Raw genomic sequence first — 11,871 nt, 5'->3', positions numbered from 1 at the left:
CATACTCTCACACTTGTTCTGCTACTTCACCCATCACAAGCACGACTGTCAATAGTCATGTCACTTCATGACATTCCCCAGTCTTGCTTCCGCTGCGTACTCTTACACTTGTTCTACTACTTCACGCATAGTCTTAGCCATAAGTCCATCACGGTGACATTTGTCACCTCAGACTACCGGCTACGCCATAACTACTTCAGGACACTGTTCCACAGTTCCTAACACTACCCATCACGTTCCACGCCCATCAATCACATAACCATCCTTATCTCTATGACACGCCACATGGAGTGTCGCTGCCACGTGGAGTACACTCCATGTATACTCCTTTTACATATGCCACATCACCACTATGGCATACCCGCCATATGATGCATCACTATACCACATGGTGTACACTCCTCGTGTACTCCCTTCATACACACTACGCCACATCACCATTATGGCATACCCGCCATATGGTGCATCACTCCACCACATGGAAGACACTCCATGTGTACTTCATTCATATGCATCACGCCACATCACCATTATGGCATACCCGCCATATGGTGCATCAGTCTACCACATGGAGTACACTCCATGTGTACTCCCTTCACACGCAATACGCCACATCACCACTATGGCGTACACGCTATGGTGCATCAATCCACCACATGGAGTACATTCCGCATGTACTCCCCTCATACACGCTACGCCACGCCACATCACCATTATGGCTTACTCGCCATATGGTACATCACTCCACCACATAGAGTACACTCCACGTGTACTCCAATGACATACACCACGCCATCACCATTATGGCATACCCACCATATGGTGCATCACTCCACCATATGGAGTACACTCCACATGTACTCCATTCACATGCATTACGCCACATCACCATTATGGCATCATTACGCTACATCACCATTATGGCATACCCATCATATGGTACATCGGTCTACCACATGGAGTACACTTCACGTGTACTTCCTTTATACGCACTATGCCACCGAGTACACTCCACATGTACTCGTCCTGTTCCACAATATGCCAGGAGGGTATATTTTACATATACTCTCCTTGTCCCACATTACGCCACACACAGAGTACACCAAGCATGTACTGTTCCCATTCCATCTACCACGTCATCAATACAACACATACTCCACAACCACACTGCACGGCACAGTCCACAACACTTCACAGCACACTTTCCAATTACGCCCAACACATCACAGCGCACTACACAGATAAGCCCAACACTTCACATCACCACACTACACAGATATGCCCAACACTTCATTGCACAGAATGCCCCACACTTCACTACACAGAATGCCCAACACAGCAAACTCCACAATTACTAGCAGCACAGTCTACAACCTAATCAACTAATCAATATCTAACATAATTAACGAGGGATAGAGGGTTATACCATCGACGGGATAACCCGTGTGTTGCTCAGTGATCGTCACAGCCGATGATGTCGGAAGAATCGTACATGACGGCTAACCCATGTACGGTGACTGTTTGAGCGTTTGGATAGCTAGGTGTGGTCTTGGAAGGGCTCGTGATGGCCATGTGATGGTGGCAAGGAGCGTAACACGGTGGATCTAGCCATAAACAGTGGTGGTCAGCCACGCGCAGTGGTTGTCCATAATGTGCAGTGACTACCCACCACTTAAAGTGGTGGTTTGGACCTAAGGTTCGGCTAAGGGAGTTGCTGGTGGAGCCGTGGAGGCACTGGGGTGGTGCCACGGTGACTCACGGCAGCAGATTTGGCCGCACGGAGGAGGAGAAGCCGTGGGAGAGTGAAAGAGAGTGTGAGTGCATGGGTGGCAGATCGGGGCTATGGGCGGTTGGGATGGCTCGATGGTGGCCTGAGGAGGCTGGAGGTGGTGATCACACGCCGTGGGTGGTGGCGTACGGTGGTGGAGGGAGGAGAACCCATGCGGTGGAGAGAGGCTATGGGCCTCGGGTCAGGTGGAGGAGGAAGGAGGAGGGAAGGGAGAGTTCGTGGTGGTGCTTAGTGGCCGTGGGTGGCCACGTACGGTGGCGCAAGGAGGGGAAATGGGTTAAAGACCCATTTCGGCTACTTACCGTGAGGGGAGAGGGAGGGCTGCGCAGTGGAGGGGGATGGTCTGTGGAAGGGGAAGCTGTTGTGGAGGTGGTGGCGCCGGAGGACAGTGCACGGCGGCACAGTAAGCACTAAGCCCTAACTGTGCGTGGCCAACGGAGAGAGAGAGGGAGCGTGGGAGAGAGAGACTGGCATGGGAGGACTCCTTGGAGGGAGGTGGAGCTAGTGGTGTCGGCGGTGAGGTCTGGTGACGCATAGCGGCGCCGGGCTGATGCAAGGAGCATTCGGCGAGGGGAGAGGCTGCGTACTACGTACGCTTGAGTGAGAGGGAGGAGAGAGTTAGAGCTGAGGAAAAGTGAGGGAGACAGAGAGGGGGTCTAGGTATTTAACTCAGTCCCTTCGTCTAGGGATCTACGTAACGATTTAACAATGGGGATTAAAATACTGATTTGAAAATGCGTAAATATTAACTTAATTAAAAGCACTTAGAGGAATTAAGGTAGAATATTATTTAAACCAACTTTAGTTTATAAAATACTATTCCTTCATCATTAATAAAATGGTGAAGTCTCACTTAACATATTTAAGAGAATAAAACCATTTAATTAATTAAAAGCTTTCAACATAATATAAATCTCATAATATCTAAAATAGTTGAAATCATTTTAATAATGATATTAAAATGATTTCTGACAATTATAATATTTTTGGAGCTATTCAAGAATATTATAATTGTCGTATTTAATATCAATCTTAATTCAGTAACACTACAAATACTCCTTATAAATATTTTCAACATATTTAAAACATTGTACGTGCCCTAGAAGTCACACGATATCTTTCGAAACACGTCATCATGGTTCGACACGCATAACGAGTCTCGCAGTCGGTAGATAGAAGGGGTAGACAATTTACATAATTCTTGCCCTCAGGATTTGCCTACATCATAAAGAAAGAATGTACGTCAGAAAGAGAGAAGCGTACGTAAGAAGGAAGAAGTGTACGTAAGAAGGAATGAGCATGGTATTACAGCCACTTACTGGCTCTTAGGGCTCCTTTTGTACCCACGAAGTTTGGGTATCTATATACTAGAAATCTCTCAAACAGACACCCTCGGTTTTCTCCTATAGGTGGCTCTTGCCTAGCATTCTGCCATTACACCATCTGGTGTCGTACCACTTGCGTCATTCTGCCATTATGCCATCTAGTGTCATACCACTGCGTCATTTGGCAAATAGCTTCCGCTATTGCTTGTCCTCCTTCCAATGAGGGTTCCTAGCCTCCTCATCTCTAGATCTTTCACGTCGACCACGCACCATAGATCATCTTTTGTCCTAAAACGTACAAAACTAATGCATGTGAGCTTCTTTCTCATAGGGAAACCAACTCTTCTTCACTTTACTTTGTGGCCCACACTGCATACTTCGCTTTCATTCACATTTCCCCAAAGATCCAAACCTATAGCTATAAGATTGAAGCCTATAACTATAAGATTTCAAACCTAGTGTTTTGGTACCATGTTTCCCTAGGAAAATTTGTGGTTTACCTAGATACATAATTGCTCAGATACCACCATATGTGATCGCCCTAGCCCTCGCTTGGGATTGAACGGTGACTGTAGCATCGAGACATGTAACTTAAGGCTACATACCCTCGTACATGATAGTTAAGATTTAGATCAATTTTGCAAAATATCATGTTACCATAAAACTAAATATCCCAAAAGATCTCATTGTTCAACTTTCCTCAAATAAATAACATTTTACATTGTGACCTGTAAAAATCCAAGTGTCCCTTCGCTTGAGATACATAAAAAGACTCCTTTCCTTTGAGGTGGTTCGAGCGGCTGAATTCCCAAAGTCTGAGCAACCCTTTGGGCTTCTATGGTGTACTCCCATGCTTGTTTTAGATAGCCTATTATAAAGTCCATACGATCTCCTATGGAGAGTGGAACAACCTTGGTGAGTCGTGGTCCTTATTTAGAGTATCTAGGAAGTCCTTAAGGTACCAAGAAATAGTCCTTAAGCAAACAATAACAAAATTGTAGCGGGCCTAAAGAGTGTACTTGTCCTTGATTAGGTGATTAATCTCATTCATCCTGCTTAGTGTCTTGAGTACCTGGCACAAATTCTACCATTCTGGGTTGGGAATGGTAGTGGAAACTACCATGGTAAGATTTCAAGAAATCTCAGTAAGTGAGCAAACAACATACAATTAGATAACATAAGCATATAAAGGCAAACCATGAAATGAATGCATGGACATGTACTCGACACAAAACTTGGTTTTATGCAACTCAACTTTTAAATAAAATGTCTTTTCATTTTTGCAAACTGAACAGTATACATGTACCACATCTTCAATTCATTTCCTTGTTCACTTCTTGTAACATATAGTTTGGATACCTCATAGCTACCCTACGTGTTGTTGGTTCCCCACTAGTTACCACATCATCCAATGGCCCACTTGACCATGTTAATTACGTCACAATCCTAAACTATGCAGCAGTTCACAATTTCGCCTTCACCGCATATAACACATGTGATATGCACTAGCTTAAGGTGCTACCCCGCTCCGGTATCCTTTCCACAAGGATCCATTTGAGGTCCGCCGATGATGCTTTGTTGACCTAGGGGCTACCACTCTAGTTTAACCATTCCAGAGTGGATAGAGGAGTTTAACTAGGACATTCCCTTGTCCTATCATTTGGGGTCGTTATAAAACATGTATAGACTCTTTTCTTTGAAAACAATATACAACCCAAATGCATCTAACATGAAACTTGTAACACTTTTCTTTTCATGGATCATATGAACATGTAATCATGTAATCAAACATTGAACATCTCAGGTTATGGTTTGAAAATCTTAGAACATTCGAATACTCAGCTTACAAACATATGAAATAGCATTCAACACATACCAAAGCGGAAGAACAATGTTTAAATTCGAACATATACACTCATAGCCGATTCATACGAAATAGCATTCACTCGTGGGGTTGGTTGGTTGGATAAAGGTAGATGATATCTACACGATGTTTGGTTGGTGAGAAATGGTGAGAAAGTGAAGATGAGAATTTCTTTCCAGGGTGGGGGAGAGAGAGAGAGAGAGTTCAAAAATGAAATGGGCAGAGTGTCCCCTTGGTGCGTGTCTCCTTTGGGTGTCGGCCCTTGGGCTTCCTCTTATATAGATGTGGTGCCCCCAACCCCCGATTGGGATTGGAAGGAGATTGATATGTATAAACAAAATATAAATACTAGCTAAAATATTTTTAAACAAGTTAGAAGTAAATAAATGAACCAATAAAATCTTGAACTTGTTTTAACCATTCTTGGCCATATCTTTAACCAACTCATATAGGCATTCCTACCATCTATAATTGTAAACCTGACATCGCTCTAAACTCTCTTACGTCTTTAGAATCTAACCTTAAAAATCTACACCTTAAATTAATCTTATAAAGATTATCTCCTATAGTCCACAAAGTAAGCTTGTCGGATCTAAAATCCCAAAACCTCAAAATCTCAAAACTCAATCATAAATTTTGCAGAATCTAAAACCTTAAATATCCACATAATCATCTCTTATTCTTTAAAATTCTACACCTCAAATCTGAAGTTTCTTCCTAAACCCATAGATATCTAAACCTCTAAGGTTTATAGTATGCAGAATCTCAAACTTGGCTCTAATACCAACTATAACGCCCCGTCCCTGAGGGTCCGGAGAGTTAACTCATATTACCAGATAATCAACTCCAACATTGCTAATACTCTTCGAAAAGATTCAAATCAAACGTAAACACTTCAAATTTAATTAACCACACCTACTCGCATATAAAATCCTCAATCCAGTAACCCCAAAAATTATCAACTTCTCTACATGTCACTTATACCCACATTTCAACAATATAATTATCAAAAATTACCAATACTCATTGAAAGCTTTATATTCCTAATCCACTATTCTTAAGTTATCTCACCCAATTCTTCATAGTCCTGATCCTCAGCTGAAATATCCAACAATCATTTGAAAATATTGGAGATAAGAGGGGGGTGAGTTATCAACAACTCAGTAAGCAGAGAACATATACTAGTATGCAAACATGAGCATTTACAGATTTCATAATGCAGAACAAAATACTTTATTTTCAGAATGCAGAGTCAGAACATGTTATAAAAATATCAGAGCGAAAGTTCAAAAATATTCTTATTCAAATTCTTTTGGCATAGCATAACTGACCACCATAGTACCAGAGCATCATATCGCATCAGAGGCCATGTTTAACCCCTGTGGTAGGATTGTGCAAACCCCGATAGCTAACCGAGCAGAAACAGAATGTGAATCTTCCCCTTATTTAGTCTCGGAGCCCCGAGTGTGCACACAGGAAAGACCACCAGAAAACCACTTTGTTTCCAAAGTGGGTGCACCAGAAACAGAACAATTGGTACCAATCCAAACAGAAGCCACTATTAGCACCCGTGGTAGGTCAAATAGGTCACCATCCACAAACCACATCCCGATTCAGAATGTCATGCCAACAGTTTTCAGAAATGACATCATATCAGAATACGGAACACCTTCAGAACAGAACAGAGTTTTCATAAATCATATCATATCAGAGTACGGAACATCTTCATAACAGAACAGAGTTTTCAGAAATCACATCATATCAGAGTAAAGAACATCTTCAGAACATAACAGAGTTTTCAGAAATCACAAAACATAATTTTATGCACAAATTTTCATATTCGCTCTTTTTTTCATAGTTTATAAGCAAAATGCAAAATAGCTCATATCTACACCAGTCATGCCAGAAAATACTTTATTCTTAAACAGAATCTCATGAGTAATGCAGAACAAATAACTCAGGTAGTTCAAATATATTTTCATAACAAAACATGTTTATTTTCAAAAATCAACCTCAGTCCATTTTATTTTTATGCAAATCTAGCATAGGAACCCCGCTTACCTGGACAACTTAGTTTTTCAGAATTTTCCTCAAAAATGTCGAGTCGATTATAAATTGTCAACGATAAAAATAATCACATAAATTTTCATAAATTTCCAATCAATCCCGTATTTTGATATTCAAGCCTAAAATTTCTAAAATAATCTATTTTTGATTCATCAAACCCAAAATTCTCATTATTCCTAAGATACCAACTTCATTGTCTAAATTCACCAATATCCAACTTAGTAATTCCGACTAAAACATTAAATTCTAACCTATTTACAAATGGGATCTTAAGATAATTTATAATACTGAATACATAACTATGTTGAAATCATTTTAAGTAGAAACTCCTACTTTTGTTTAAATAATACTGAAAAATATATATATATATATTCTTTTTAAAATGATTCAAAATAATATTTTGTACTTATTGATCATTCCAAAAATTTATCGGTATCTACTTAATAACCATTCCAATAAAAAAAAACATAATTCTCTTAAAGATACTAACTTAACAAGATAAACCCACAAGTGCCTAATTCAAAAAAAAATATATATATATGAGAAACACGTACGACCCATGTTTTAATTTGCAAGAATATATAAAAAGTCAATTGATATTCTAAACAAAAAGGGTGAAAAGGGTAAAACACCCTTGGTCTACAAATCAACCAAGACACCTCCAGTTTCCTTTTTTAAGTAGTTATAAATCACAACACAAAAAAAGAATGAAACTAGCAGAGGAAGATAAAAACGTGAGCGACGGCGAGGTCTTACTCACAGGAAAAACTGCGGCAGTGGCACTGCGAGAGCGCGACAGATAAAGGGCTGAGGTGGTGGTGAAATCCTCGACGACGTCGCATGGGAGAGAGAGAGATAAAGCTGAAACCAAGAGAGGGGCACACGGTGAGAGGAAAGTGAGGTAGATACAGAGTGGGAAAAACCAACCAACTAGAAATGGTGAGCTTACTAGGGGACTGAGGCGGCGTGCGGCGGATTGGGGTGATGGAAGGTCCTCGCCGGCAGTTTCTGTGGGGGCACGGGCGGTGGAGCTCTCAATGGAGCGTGACTGCAGCGGCTTGGACGCTGCTCTGTTTTAGACAACTAAAACAAAGTATTTCGGGGCTTCTAATGGAGGCTACAGAGGCATTGGGAGGTGGCTTCGAGGCTGAGATTCCACATGGGCTAGGTCCGGCAGAGAGTAGTGATTCGATGGCTGGACTGGTACTCTGTTTTTCGGTGGTGCAACCGAGTTAGTGTTTACATGGAGAGAGGGTGGTGGCGCATGGCTTGAGTGGTGGACTTTGTGTGGCTGAGGTTCCGTGTGCATGGACTGAGTTTGGAGGAGAACGACACGTTGGCCTGGCTGTGGGGGGTGGTTGGGCTGCTGAATGCAACCGAGGCTTGTGGTTTGGTGCTTTATGGAAGGGTAGGGACTGGCTGCAATGGCCACGGTTTCCTGTGTGCTGAGGCCGTGAAATGAGGGCAGCAGCAATGAGTCTAGGGTTGAGAAAAACTTAAACTTATATATAAGCTATAAGTAGAAAGTAGAACAAACCTAAATAAAAGGAAGGGATGGACGTGCATGAAATAGAAATGGCTTGACACCGTGTTATGAAGTCTGGACCTGATCTCACGGCTGGGCCTTGACGAGATTATTGCATCGCTTTTATCTAAAGTTTTGGGCTTCTAATCATCCTAAAATAAATATAATTATCCCATAAATTTTCTAATGACCATCCACTTGATCCATTAAAGACTTTGAAACCTAATTATCAAATCTATAGAAAAATTATATACTGCCAAAGATATCTTAGGCTCAAACTCTCCTCTAAAAATTTTACTTGCAATCCCAAACGATTTTTCATAACTATAACTCGAATTTTTTTTTTTTTTTAAAGTGGCTTGACTGGCCCGGGTGTTACATTGTAGCATCAATCTCTGTCTCACTAATACTATGTAAGATCTGCCTGAGTAACTTGGCAGTGTGAATTAGTACATCCACAGTATAATCTTGACGAGCCTGAATAGTAAACTCATCTTCTATCCTAGAACCGTCCTGGTTCTTATTTCCTGGGTGTCTGGGGAACCATTACAACTTCTACCATTCCGGTTGGGGAATGGTAGTGGAAACTACCACAATGAGATTTCGAAAAATCTCAACAAGTAATCACACAACATACCACAATTAATACAAGCATATAAAACGTATATCATGATATGCGTGCATGGACATGTACTTGACTTATGCCTTAACCAGAACTTAACTTATGCACTTGACCATTTGTAAAGACTTGTAACAGAGACTTAAGCTTTCCATAAAAACTTCTTAACTTTTTCTTATTCACGTGATCTTATTCAAAACTTGTCTTATCAGAACATATCACAAGACTTTCATCGAGTGATCCTTATCATATCACGATATTTTCATCAAGTGATCCTTGTCTTATGAGCTCTTATTCTTGCTCGTAGGGTGGACACAACACGGCTCCCCTCTTAATCAAGTGAAAACCGAAACTTATAGGAGTATTTCATGGCATTTTCATCACAAATCCAAAACATATAATTCCTTCCTTAGAGTTACTCAAGATCATATTAATATATTCAAATAAGCAACCAACAGATATGACTTTTTTACCCTTTTTTCTCTCTACATGAGAATTAGGGTTGCCGTTGGTTTTACGTTGGCCTAGGGTTCTTGCATGGTGAATCCAGGGGAGTCGTCGTCTAAGGCGGCGGCTCAACCATTTGTTGTGGCTGGGGAGGAATATGGAGGCACTCGAGAACCTATGAAGATTGTGGGTGGAGGTATTTTACATAGAGGCAATGCTGATATGGTGGTTGATAGACCACAACCTTTACTAGCGTTGAGTATCTTGGTTCGTGAACCTAGATTTGTTGAGGGGGAGATGTTCTTTACGTTTTCTCAGGCAAAAATCCCAAAATCAGCAAAACCATTTCGTTTTGCGATTGTTATAAAGTTTCAACGTCGTCGGCTATCTCTTGATCTTATTAGAGGATTTATCAAACATAGATGGGGTTTACAGTCCATGCCAATGGTTGGGCAATTACAAAATCCATGTAATATTTGGGTTAGACTGATAAATGAGGAGGATTTTGTGATTATGGCTAGAGGAAATTCAGATGTTGATGGAGTCCCTTATAAAATTTTCCATTGGACCCCAGGATTTAATGAAGATGAAGAATCTCCTATGGTTCCTGTATGGATCACATTACTAGGGCTTCCACCAAACTATTTTCAGTATCCTATGCTAAAACTTTTTGGGGATGGATTCAGCCTGTTCTTGAAATGTGACAATGCAACGTTGTGCGTCACGAGACCAGAGGCGGCGAGAATATGTGTGGAGATGGATGTTTCGATGGCACTCAAATCCCATTTCTGGATTGGCCCGCCTGGGATCCAGAGCAGTCAGTATCAGGAAGTAATTTTATGCATTTTCTGGCATATTGCATTTGGTGTCGAAAACAGGGCCATGTGGAAAACCAGTGTAAAGCTAAGGATAAGAATATCAGGAAGGGGAAACAAAAGATGGTAGCGGGACAGGAAAGAACGGGGGCTGAGAAAAAGGTTTGGAAAATGGTGGGTGAGAAAAAAGCAGAAGAGAATGTTCAGCCTACCGTAGAGGCATAGAATGAAAAATCGAATGCGAGAAGGAAGGATATTTTGGAACGTATTCGAAAACAAAATAATGCCGAATATGAACATCAGATGGAGGTTTTGTATGTTGATTGAAATGGTGTGTCACTTTCAAAGAATCAATTTATTCTAATTGATAATCCTGTGGATGTTCCATTGGGTTAGTTGATTACAGATAGTAAGAAGGAAAAATATGTTGAAGACGCTCGGGCTGGTGGAGTAGCACTGGCTCTCGATTTGTCTTGGTTTGAGGAAATAGAGATGATGGATGATAATGCCGTTGCTGATGAGCTGTTAGAAGAGTGTGGGTCACCCAGAAGTTCATTAAAACTGATTGATGAAACTCTTGAATGTGAATTATGTTGAAGTGATAACAGGAAGGTTATTGTGAGTAATGGATGTTCGGATCATCTGCTGCTGGCTCATTCATTGACAGATAATGAAAATTAAGAAGAGATCGAAGAATTGGCCTCTAAATGTTGATTCAGATAGTGAGATTGAAGTCCCGAAAAAGAAATTTCGAGGAGGAAAAATGAAAAATCCAATTGTTGTTCTTGAACGGACAACATGCTCCAATAAACATTATTAATTGATGAATATTTTAGTCTGGAACATTAGAGGGATTTGTTCATCGAAGGCAAGGTTGTGGCGTGTTCTTAATAAATATCGCCCTTCGGTTGTTGCAGTGTTAGAACCATTTCTTTCAGTAAATAAGTGTGTTCGTTGGTCTTGGTGGTTACATCTTCCTAATTATTGTAATAATATGGAAGTGGGTGGTAAGGTTTGGTTGTTCTGGGCCAATCGCATTGGTTTTCAGTTGCATTCGGTGATGGATCAAGTTGTATCTGGGTGGTTTTCTCATGGTAGTTCTCGGGTGTTTGCTTCTTTTATCTATGCCAGTTGCTTTCAAGAACAGAGGCATCTTCTTTGGAATTATCTGATGAATATGGATGCTGGTGGTTTGTCGTGGTTCCTTGGAGGGGACTTTAATATTATTCGATCTGCAGGAGAGAAAATTGGTGGCATTGGTCACTCATCCAGAGGGTGTGCAAATTTTAATAATTGTATTCAAGCTTGTGGTTTGGTTGAAATTTCCTATTCCGGTAATCGGTTTTCTTGGTGCAATGGAAGATTAGGGGGAGTGAGAATTTGGGCTAGACTTGATAAAGTGCTAGTGAATACAGTGTTC

Source organism: Juglans regia, chromosome 9 (genome assembly GCF_001411555.2).
Source record: "Juglans regia cultivar Chandler chromosome 9, Walnut 2.0, whole genome shotgun sequence".
Classification (NCBI taxonomy): Eukaryota; Viridiplantae; Streptophyta; class Magnoliopsida; order Fagales; family Juglandaceae; genus Juglans; species Juglans regia.
This window is presented reverse-complemented; position numbering follows the sequence as displayed.